This window comes from Bombus bifarius, unplaced genomic scaffold (genome assembly GCF_011952205.1).
Source record: "Bombus bifarius isolate JDL3187 unplaced genomic scaffold, Bbif_JDL3187 scf7180000008058, whole genome shotgun sequence".
Classification (NCBI taxonomy): Eukaryota; Metazoa; Arthropoda; class Insecta; order Hymenoptera; family Apidae; genus Bombus; species Bombus bifarius.
In genome coordinates, this window is record NW_022884422.1 from 2,245,645 (window position 1) to 2,258,276 (window position 12,632).

Genomic DNA, 12,632 nt, shown 5'->3' on the forward strand with positions numbered 1-12,632 from the left:
GAGAGACCGATGACGTCGAGTTACGATCCTAAACGGTCCGGATTGATAGAGAAACCTCGCGACGTGGCTCAATTAAACGCAACTCGGCTGGTACACCTGATAAACACTGGCGGAAAGATAGACCCGTCGACAATGCTCACAGAATGAAGTTGAAGTACCGTAGAACTTCATTTCTCCGAACTCGTCAGGGGACAACGATCCATCGACTTTATTATTTTTCATTCGATGGACAGTTTACTTAATCTGGGATTAACTAATATTATTGTAGATTCGAATAAAAAAATCTATTCTTAAATTAGCACTACTCTCGCTTAACTGCGATAATTCAGAATAATGTGATCGGTGTAATGTGTATTGTAGGGATTTTTTTCTTCAATCCTCGATGAGTTAGAAGTTACAATTAACAGCATCAAATAGAAGCGAATTGTTGAGAAAGTTTATTTAATACGTAAAATCCCTCACTGTGAAAGCCCAAAGCTATTGCAGACAAACGAGCCCTATTCTCTAATAGCCGAATGCTTCATCACCGTAGTGTAAAGCCAGTTATAAGAACCATAGCATACCGGCGACAAGAAACTGCATCTACGCGAAGAAAAATTGTTGCAGGCAACTACCACACCGTCGCATATCAATTATCATACCAACACTGACTACAGCTACATCTTCCTTAATGACTAATTCAAGCTCGTTATTGATCTACGTCATTCGCAACTATGTTTCGAGTGTCGGCAGAAACGCCAACGGAACACAACGACTTCCAGGGAGTGCGAGGAAGCCTCCCATTTATCAATGTCCGTATCACGATTCATATTTCCAGCGGAACCCTCGTAACTCGGCATCAACGTCTCCGAATCCTATCGAAATCTATTCTATCCTACAAATCGGCAAGCTGGTGATGGAAGAGCGTCAGAGATCTTATCCTCGCGAAACAGTCGCTCGTGCGGCGATCGTTATCGATTATCGAATCTAGGGGGATACGGAGATACGACGGATGCACAGCCAGGAAAGGCTGGATCGCTCGATGTGGCTCATTGAGACGTGTAACGAATCGTCCGTCTGCGTGTACGGGAGAGAAGCGAAGCACGGGAGACAACCACCACCACCACCGCCATGATTCGACGGTAGTCGCGTGTACAGGTAGGACAACGATGGTGGAAGTGGTAGGCGAGAATCAATATCGCGCACCCTTGCAGACCGAGCAACCTGAGGGGTTAGTTTGGCCCCCTTCGTGCGCCAGTCAAAGGCCCTTCTCGAACCACCCTCGCGACTCCCTCCGACTCTGTCCTTCTTCCGCGATTTCCTTCCGCCTACTTCGTTTCATTTCTATCTATTTCCTGCATTGCACGCATTTTAGTTTGCAGATGTTTCATTCTTCAGAACACGTATCCATTGTAACCAGTCTTAAGGTAGGTGTTCATTCGAGAGTAAAATTATCGCGGGTTGCTCTCAAGGGTATTTCTCGTAAGCGAACACTGCGTTTAGAGCGACTATCAGAGTTACCGTCAATGCAGATCGAATAGTAACTCTCAATAGTGTCGCAAGAAATACTCTCGAGAGCAACTCCCGACAATTTTACTCTCGAATGGACATCTACCTTTACTCAAGAAGTAAGTTCGAAGTTCTGGGATAAGTAATAACAATAAGTAATAAATAAATAAATAAATAAATAAGATAATAATAATCCTCTTCTTAACAAAATTGCTTTCTCTATTTAATAGTCAGCTCTTTTAAAAACAATGTTCGTCATCTTTAAGTAAACTCTCTCGAAGGGTCTAAAAAATTGACGTCGCTAATATACGCCTGTCTTGGGAGATGTTTTAATGGAATTTTCGAGACTTTGGCCATAGTAATCTATTGGACAGCGCTCAATACCTAACTACTAAATATCATGATGCTGATCAATTCGTTTTAGAGAACGTATGAGAATGACGGAGTGTTCAAGGTGGATAAAATAATAGGGAAGAGAAAGATATGCGCGTGGACAAGATCGGAATGAAAAGAAATAATGCGATAAGATGAAACGCTTCGTATATTCTGTTTGATTTATTTACTCAAGTTTCTTGCGCGTTTTATTGTGAAGGACGCTGTTGTGGAATACGAGAGTTTAAATTCTTATGACTGTGTCAGAAGAATCATTTGTAATAGAAACATGTTTCAAGTTCCACGTGCATATCTAGAACTCAGTCATCCCGAGCTAACCTTTCAAATGTATCGTTCAAGCTATTCGCGTTACTTCCGACGTATTCAGAATATGAAGATGAAAACTAACTCGTCATATCTTCTTAAAATACAATAGTTTCCTTCAGCTGTAATCGACTGTAGCATTTAAATATCTTTGCTTTCTCTGTGATGTAATGTACTCACATTCAGGCAGTAATTTTAGATAACTGTAATTTCAGAATACTTTTACTTCCTGTCTTTCAAACGCAGCCAATATCCTTATTCAATTTCTTAGCCAGCGTTATTCTTGCTCTACGACCCCTAAGTCACCATATCCTAGATGTGCACTATAAAACTCTTAAATTTGATCATTCTTGTCATCCTTAGTTGAATCTCCTTAAACTTTCCCGAACCCTTAGAATCTCTAATGCTTCTTATCGAACTATGCGAGTCACCGCATTGATAACGAGTATAATTCCAATGAATGTGCAATAAATTATTCAAATTCTGTAAACGCTTTATCTGAATCGTTTCTTTCGTATAATTGACATATTACATCAAGAAATATTCATAGGAAACGTGAATTATTTTCCATTAGTCGTGAGAAAATCAAGACGCACTGCGTTAATGGAATAAATGGATGGAACAATTTCAAGCGGAAATGAATACTCAAACGGTAAAGAAAATAGCGAAACCTTTCAATACTCGAACGTTCTCGGACAATCTGATTCTTCCCCCTTTGTCAGAGTCTCTGGAGAAATCACGGCTTCCGGCGAGTCGACTTAGGGAATTCTCGCTTGTTGAATTCGATAAGAGAGGCCCTTGGAAATCCATCACACCTCCGATATAACTATTTATTCGCAGTTGAGTTCGATCATCGAAACAGAAACATCCTGATTTCGTCAGGAATCCTCTTGAATAACTGTTCACTATTTAACTGGGTCATTTAGTTTCTAATTAGACACATTTTTGGATCTGATAAGATAAAATTTTACGCAACCATTACGCGGCCACTATCGATCTATAATTAGACGTAATTACAAGGCAATGTACTCATCTTCTATAAACCTTATCCTATCCCATCAACTTTACTGTTATTTCCTAAATTTTTATCTCTTTCAGAAAGCAAACGACGTATTAGAATTGATTAAACCGAAGCAATTGTATCAAAAATAATTAAATCCAAATGTTTTGCATTCTACATTTTTGATAAACATTTTTGACGATAAGGATAGTCGAATTTAGTATATTTGCTTTGCAAGTAATTTTACATTTATAATATCTAGATTGGTTTATATTTACAACGTTTATAAAAGTTGAGTTTTAGCTTCGTAGCTAATAAAAATCGTAAGAAAATTGTACCACAATTTTAGAAGGGAATGAAATTAATTTATCAATCAAGATCAATTCTAATTGCATTTCAAACATCAGTTTTCAATCGATTGCACGAGTTAAAGATGGTTGTAAATCGACACCCTTTTGTTACGAAGCGTCTCGAGCTTGGTAAAGTCTTACGTTGCTTCGTAAGACTTCGAAAGTTGCCGGAATTTCAAGAATATCAAGATTCCGGAAAGTTCGCGGGTTAGTTCGAAATCTCTGAAACTCGTCTGTTTCAAGCCAAGACCAAACATCAAAACATTTCTAGTTTGCGATGACGAGAAGATAAACAGCAAGTGCATCTAGTCGCCTGGATCCCTCAAAAACATGGAACTTTACCGCAAACCTCGAAGGACTCGAATTTCCGAGGTCATGGAAAGTTCCGTGGAAACTTAAGAATTATGGAACTGGGAGAAAGTTGAAAATTTGGAATTCTTCCACATCGAGAGTTGCTTCGTGTCACCTCGAGTTCGAGACTATTGGATAAATAAGAAAACTTACTATGATTACAAATTTTGTAGATCGTCAGAGTTATGAGAAAGTTTTGAGGAACTATTCGACGTTTTTCAAAGTTAAATCCCTCGATACTGCATTTTTTTTAATGACGAAACCGGTTGCTTTCACGACAACGAAGAGTTTGGAACTTTCAACAGGTTTCCAAACCGATGAAATTCAGAGCTGTTAAATGAGAAAGCAAGGCAATTTGAAAATGGAAATTTCGGTCGCAAACATGTGAGGCACATTTAGACACTCGTTTATACGAAATGATTGGACCTCGAGTATTAGAAATACGATGAAGGACTAGATACATGAATACTCGAGATTAGAGCGTGAAAGAAGAGAATTGGCCACTCAAAGTTTAGAGTGGATGTGATCGAATATTTCTCAGGAATGATTGCATAATTCGTTAGTAGGTTGAATGGAATTGAGAGAGTACACAGTTCTTCTAGCGTCTAATTGTGAGATTAATTAAATACGAAAATATAAATTATACATTAATCAAAAATGAATTACATTTTTATTTTGATTTTTCATCTGTCTATTTGCAAATTTCATAATCAGAGATAAGCCTTTCTGAACTAAATTGTTTCATGTCGTGAGAAAGTACTTTTTCATCAATTATTAATAATAGAAACATATTTTTATATAGAAAACATTAAAACTCAAGACCGTCTCCATAAAAAATAATATATAAATTTATCATTTAATTAATTAATAACTTCTTACGGTATATATCGTTGCATATATGCAACGTCAAGCGTGAAAAGATTGACAAACAAAATTCCAACAATAGGAATTAAGAAAAGATAACTCATCGAGGCAACGAGCCATAGAAGTAAGAATGCCTCGTGATATTTTCTTAGATACGCATCCACGATCCTGGAGCCGCGATCGAGGCTCGAATACGAATGATGAACGAGTTCGAAGGCCGGAGAAAGATTGCGAGTCACGATAATCCGGTGGCGCTCGATTAAAAGCCGCGGCGCGGTCAGCCAACGGAACGTGGCGGAAGTACGAGGAGGGAGCCAAGTAACGCTTTAAGCCGGGTTAAGCCGTGGCTTAAATGCTCGCTACACGGCGAGAACTTGTTCGTCCGAGGCCTCATAGGCTCGCTCACGCCACGAACATACGTCTTTGAACAAACTTTTTTGCTCCAACGACGCGCCTTGAATTCGTTGAGAAGTCAAAATACTTTCATCTTCACCTCATCATAATACTCGTTTTTCCTGTTTCCTGGACTTACCTTACGAGTCAACAATATTCGCAGCTGACATGAAAACGCAGAAACGAAGAAAGGTTCGCCTTGTGATTCGAAGAAAGCTCTTTTTAGTCGGATTGCTTTCAAGCAAAGAAACATTTTGCCGCCTCGTACTAACAATTTCCGTATCGTCAAACTGGTTTCTGGGCAATATATCGACAGAACTGGTCGACAGAAAAAATCCTCCTAATAGGAAGGTTCATCGCATGCAAACAGAAATCGAGTGTATTTGCTCGCATAGAAATCTCACAATGTACGTGGTACCATGAGGGATGAGGCGATCGAGTTCGTTTGGTAGTCGAGCAATCAAAGCGCTCCACCGACCAAACTCGCCCACAATGGCGTCAAAGGGACGAAGAGTCGCGGCCGGGCGTGTCCAAAGAAGCCTCGAATCTTTGATCATCCTAACAACGCTTTTTCAGACTACTCGTAGTTTAAACCCTCCTTCCGTTACGAGCAATAAAACTAATGCGGGCACGGACTTGTGTGTATAGTGTACAGCTGCTGTGTATATACGTTCCCTGTACGTGTGTATCCGTGTATATTCGTAGCGTGGTATAAACGGTGCGAACCAGAAGGCGAAAGAGATAGAGGAACAGAGGTAGAGGAAAAGAGGAAAAGAGGGAGAGAGGAACAGAGGGAGAGAAATGAAGAGAGAGGGAGAGAGAAGAGAAACAGTCTCGGCTGACCCACTCCACCTTGGCGTGGCATCCACTCTCATCCGTTCTCGCAACAAACGCATCCGTACCTCAAACAAGCCCTTACCACGAGGCCAACACCCTTTGCCACTTCACGGTCGTTCGCACCGCACCGTCTCTCACACCTCCCAACCGGCAACCCTGGGTCCCGTTCGATCCTACCCTCTCATGGAACCACCGACATCCCTTGTTGGCGAAATGTTAATTCTCTAACTGTCTTCGATTCGTGTCGTGTCCAGAAGAACGAACACGTCATGTAATGCGGTGAATGTTATTGTGTGGCTTGTAGAGACGTATTAGAGACATTTGAATTGACGAAATACGATTATTATATAGAATATGCAGAATACAGGGTATTATGCAAGTGTGTTAAAGTAAGTACGATATCGATCTTGTGAGAGCAATTAGCAACGAACGAAGCATCATATTTCTATATGCTTTATGTCGTTTGTCGTACTTCAAACATTTGTTAAAAGTACTAAAAGAAGTAGATCTCGTTCTTGCAATACACTACATGCGTATAATTTGATGCCAATCAGGGATATCAGGAAGATTTTTCAATAACACTTAATAATATCGAATGAAGAATAGCAGAAATAAGTACGTACATTAAAAAGGTCTATCTCCGAAAACCTGTTGTCACTCAGAATGTAATTAATCATTATTTCTCGCCAACATTCACAGTGAATACTCATTAAAAATAATGACAGAATTAAAATAATTTTAAAAGCATATGTATATCCGGACATCTTACGATCCATTCGTAAAAATAAAATAGTTTCTGCTCCATAGTTTTAGCCTAATTTAACGATGTATACAAACTTTCCAATATAGAGGAACTGCAAATATTTTGTATAATTTTTAATCTCTATTTTATACCAGTTGACATCGAAACAAGCGGGGTAGTTCGCGTGCAATAAATTTCGCGAATAGCCGTCAGCGGAGGACCCGCGGAAAATATATAGAAAATTATGATCGAAGATCCTATCTGTAAGAAATATAATCTCACACAAACTGCGGATGACACGATTGCATAGGATTGGTAGACATAAATATTCCCTCGCCCGGGATTTCTCAACAGGGATTTTAGTTCGTGTTTCCACGATCTGTTTTCCTTTCTGACTGTTTTAGAACGTTTTAACGTATAGCTGTCGTGCCTTTTCAAAGTACACTTACCTCTTTCATCGTTTCGTTACATCAAGTCTCTTTACACTGCATTATACGCCTCTGTACAAGTCTTTCGATCGATTTTTACGCTACCGTTCTTCGTTACCGCCACGTGGATCTTGCAAGGTAACCTATTATTAACTTATTACTCTAAAACTTCCACGCTGGGCGTACAAGAAAATTACAGCTCCCTTCAGTTTTAATTTTAACCGTATCCACACGGTGCCCTGTATCAGCAACGTCGAATCTATTTTCTGAAACCGTGATCGTAGATCAATCGTTTTTTGACACGATTAAACTTTTAACGCGGAATCGTTTAACTTTTAAACGAGACGCTCGTTCTTAGCTTAGAATCGATATAAATATACAACTATTGTTAGCCGTGAAGGACCAAGTTCGATATTATATCTTTTTATTGAATTCTCGACTCGTTCGAACGTTCGAATCGATTGTCTATGAAATTGTACAGTACGCGTAACCAGTCTATTATCAAGCATGTAAAGCAGATCACGTCTTGATCGATAGTCGTCCGGTTTGGTCCGGAATTCGAAAATGAGTAATGACGGCCTCGCTTGCCTAGCGGAGAGCTGAAACAAACGAGGCCCAAAGTGCAATTATTCAACTTTGACAACGAGTTGACTGGTCGTGTCTGGTGCGGGGGCGTTTTCAAGAAACGAGCACAGAAAGAAGAGGAATTGATCGATTGGATTGTTTCGCCGACGTTTCGTGCCGAGATCTTTCGTCTATCGGATTACTCTACTGTCTATCTAAACCGTTGATGGATTTCTCTTCCTCGCGTGAGGGTTTAGCGAGAGGAAGAATAACGGAAAACGTAATTATTATAGCTAAAGTGGTGATCAGTGCTGCTATGTGAACTTGAAGATCGCAAGTATGAGTCCTTAGAAGTTTACTTTGTCCAGTGCCTTACCACTAATCTTCATTAATACCTAATAATATGTTACTAAATCATATTGCAAAATGAAACAAAATCGACCGGTCGAAGTCGAATAATCTTCGACCGTAAAAACTATTAATTGCTTCCCTTCTTCTTCCTATCATTAAACAAACATAACGTGAACAATCTACGCGCCAGTGTTTTACAGTAAAACAAATATTTTAAATCAAATATTTCTTGTAATACGACTTCCATTGCATATTACATTCGTGCAAATCCTTTTTTGTTACGTCATGTTCATACAGCTACCTTTTCATAATATTCATGCGCTTCCTTGAAATGTTCCCTAAGTGTTTATTAATTAATGTCCATGAAGAATCTCTTCCGAGAACATCACAGGCTTCCTGGTGGTCGACGGTCCACAGGTTAAGAATCATAGATCTACACGATCTATTTTTCTTACTGGAGTCCAGGATCAATGTTAAATCGCTCCGCGGTCTATGTACCGAGCAGAGTTAGTCCGCGATCATTATTCAAGATCACTCGCGTTGTCCATTAACTCGAGCAACATACGTTTCGTAACGCGCTGTTTCGCAACGACTTTCGTAGATACGACAACGGTAATATTTCATAATACGGTCAGTTGTAAACAATTTCCCCGGAGGGCACTAAAAATAAGGTGCAAGCGAGCAGATAGATATCGTGCGACCGTTCGAGCCGCGAGCTTGGAATAAGGTCAGGGAAGCCAAACGGGAGAAAAAAGCCGATGATCAAAGCTGGAGAGGCAAGCTCTGGGAATTTCGCAGACTTAAGGAACAAGCTAATACAAACTGGTAAAACGTGTGTAAGCGCTATATGCTAGAAGCCGTGGGTTATCTCTTATACGAGTGTAAAAAGACTAATTGAAGAATTAAAATGGTAAACGATGTAAGTGGTAGAGTTAAAGATCTCCAGTAAAAACAAGAAACGAGTTTTGAAAAATGTTGAATTAATGTACGTCATTTATCAGTGTAGATTTTCAGTGTTTAAAGTCTTCACAGATTCAGAGGCAGAATAAATAGCGAAAGGTGTATCGAATTAATTAAAATTCATAGTTGTGTCTGGCAAATTCTTGTAATAGTCTAACAGTATTCCAATACCTAAAATATTTTCACTGTATTCTGCACGAGATTAACATCTTTCTCCACAAAAAACATTTCCTTGTTTTTTAAGGCTCACATCGTTTACTATTTCGATTTTCTCAATTATAAAACATTACGATGTGTCCTCAATACGTTACGTTTCCATTATTCGCACCACATCCAAACATTTTGCTTCCTGTAACCCTTTATATAATATATTTGTAAATAATTAACATCTGAATATACAGAAGTTCAGTCTGCTGTATTGGCTGTCCATCGAATTGAACAAAACATACATATCTCTAATTTCAATATCCAACAGTAATATCGAATCAATGTTAAATGGATATATGGAATATCGTGCTGGTTTGCAGATGGTTGTATACAAAGAGGAGCTGGTCGAGTGAAACGACTAATTTACGCGTAGGAAGCTCTATCAGTGGCCGGTATCATGGGAATCGACGCGTAGGCAGCAGGCTGGAAACGAGAATCGCTTAAACGGATTACTTTATCGAAGTTGAAACTGTATCGTGGCTGGATGTGTATGGCAAGACACGAGTAGAGGCGCAGGTAAACAATACATTCGATGAGAGAGACGTTCGAGAAGACAAACACGCCACGACGGAAAATTCAGTTTTCCCTGGTTGTTCGGTGTCGAAAACGTTGTCACTCGTAAATATCGCGAGGCAAACCGTGAAAGCAGAAATGGAGATGAAGAACGCCATGAAACGGTTCAAATACGTGGATGACATAATCGATTGATTTATTTAGATTGACGATTCTATAGTCTTCGAGTTTTTCTACATTTAGAAATAAAAAGCATTTTTCAATTTGAAATCTCTGCTCTTCTGGAATTTATATTCATATTTATTTTCATAAAAAATGAACGATAATTCTTTATGAATTTTTAGTAATTGTAGGTTACAGCGAACTCTAAACTGTAATCAGTGCGAATGAACTTCCAGTGTATTATACGTGAATCACAATTGTTTGGGATAATGGGAAAGAATTTAAGCACCTGTTCGGCATATAAAGTTCGGTTTCATCGAGTGGCCGACAAGTTCAAGTGCATTTCGAGAGTACGTATAAAGTTCGGGAATTTGTGCGATAATTGTAAGAACGTGATAATAATGAAAAATTCAGTCTGCTTATAGGCGAGTATGACATTAATCTGACGTTAAAGTCGTGCAATTAAGATACTTCGATGAAATTTAGTGTAAAACGGAAGTCCTGGTCGAAATTCAATGCTATTCCATCTGTAAAGTATCTGAAAGTGCTGTAACGTTCCACGATTTCGTAAATCGCATCGAACGAAACGAGCGAAGTTTTCCTAACGGGATTACTACCCTCTCGAGTCACGCGAACATGCTTGCAAATTCACAGACAAGACAACGAGCAGTCGTCGAAAGGTGAACTTTAAGAGACTGTTCGAAGCAATCAGAGGGGTTGAACGCGTAAACTGAGAGTTGGAATCGTCTCGACGAGCTATGATTTATCGAGGCGTGAATTTGCGTGACTGTAACAATTCAACTATTCAGAAGTCAAACTGATCGACTTCATTTGTCAAGAAATTTCTTTATTTTGATATTAGAGTACGTAATTAATGTTTAATCGAGCAGCAGGAGGACTAAACTTGATGAAATTGAAGAGTTTGGCTTCTGTATACGTAGTTCAGTTACTCGGTTGCAGGATAATACCAAGCTACTTTGGAAATTACGCCATAGATGATTGATTTATACATAAGAGGACACAAATATAAATACATGCAGCGCTCAAAGCAGTTAGAGGATTTTTTATTGTACAATGATTTTCATATTTATTTCTTATGTTTTGTATATATCTTTGTTCCTGATAATTATCTCTGAGACGATCTTTATCACAGAATCATACGAACAACATGCCAGTCTATCAAACCTATACGACTTCATCTCTTTCGTTCGATTTCATTAGTGTAATAGAATCATTTATAATTATGATCCTCTAATTATTCCAAACAAAGCATAATGTAATATGCAAGCGTGATAAAAGCTTTCGTCTTTTACTGGCAATTTAGAGATGCAACAGCGTCGATATATTTATTGGACACGAATACCCACTATTCCACCGAACAATCAAATCGTTTAGTTGATTTTTATTCTACACAGACGCGACATTTTGCAATTCTATCATCTCCAGTAACGTGACAATAATATCGCGATAATACAACGAGCACGGGTTACATAACAAGTCATTTCGAATCGTTTCGGATCTGTTAATCGCATTTAAAATTGTGCTTCGTTGATCGTATCCTGATTCTGCCTCTCGAGCTACATTTGCACGCTCGAAATCCTCCACGCTGGTTTCGTTTCACTGGTGAAATTACGGAACAGAGAAGATTCCGTAACTAGAGGACGAAATGGAGGGCCATTTCACCACGGGAGGCAAGGAAATCGCGAGAAGGTTGAAAATCTCGTTGCTTAACATAGTTAGAGAACGTGCCAAGCGGAGTACACGTGTACCACACGTGTGGCTCGGATACTAATAAGCCTTTTTCTTCGAGAAAAAAGCAGCATCGGTTTTGCATTGATTCAGGAAAATATACCCGCTGTTCTTGCAAAAGGGATCAGCTTCCATTCTCTCTGAACGAAATAGCTTTAATGAAAGAAAGGAATAAACCTTTTTAAAGAAGGAAAGATATAAGAACATCAGAGGAAAATAAACAAAGAGAAGAGTGCAAAAGGAAGAGGAGTAAAAGAAAAAGAAAAATTAAGAATGAAAACTGCAACGCGACTGGTACGTAATTAAATGACCCCCGCGAAAACATCAAAAAGGCGACGAGTCGTGTTGCTGTTTGATTCCGGGGTTCGCAAGGCCTTCGAAAAAGCTCCTTATACGGCTGCGTGTGCGTGCACGCGAACAGAACGTGACCTCCATAAAAGGAAGTTTTACGCGAACCGCTCTCCCGTCGCCCGTTTGTTTGCCGTTTAAAGCCGTTTCAGCAGGTGCTTCCACACCAGCAAATTGCATGTAAAACCTTCCAACCCAATTGCGCGCGACCCTAGAGAGCCAGAATTTAGACGCGGATGGTCTAACGCCGCTACACGCTGCTCTTTCTGTCGATGGATCGACGGTAGTGCTCATTCGCGGTACATCGTTTCCTGTTGGCTGTTAGTAACGCTGGAATTACCGACTAGTAAAGTTTAAAATTTGTACGAAGTTAAATAAGAGGTTTATGAAAGGATAAATAATGTACGGAAAAAGCGACCAAAAGACAACAAAAAATTACGAGGATTTTAAAAGATATTCCATTGTAAATCGTAGAAAATTTCTAGAGAGTTTGGTTATTTTGAATATTCTAATGATTCTAGTAATTTAACCTTTGAATATTGTGGTTGCTCTCTCCGATAGAGCGGAGTGAAGTTCGTCTAAACGTACTGCCAAACTTTTTCTATTTTTCTCTTTTTTAATGGTTTCTA

At 39.2% G+C, this 12,632-nt stretch overlaps 1 protein-coding gene across 4 annotated transcripts in view; it reads right to left on the reverse strand.

The window, feature by feature from the left end:
- LOC117208202 (mucin-5AC-like) overlaps positions 1-12,632 on the reverse strand; it is a 329,389-nt gene that overhangs the window by 12,804 nt on the left and 303,953 nt on the right. The gene's annotated exons all lie outside the window — the stretch shown is intronic.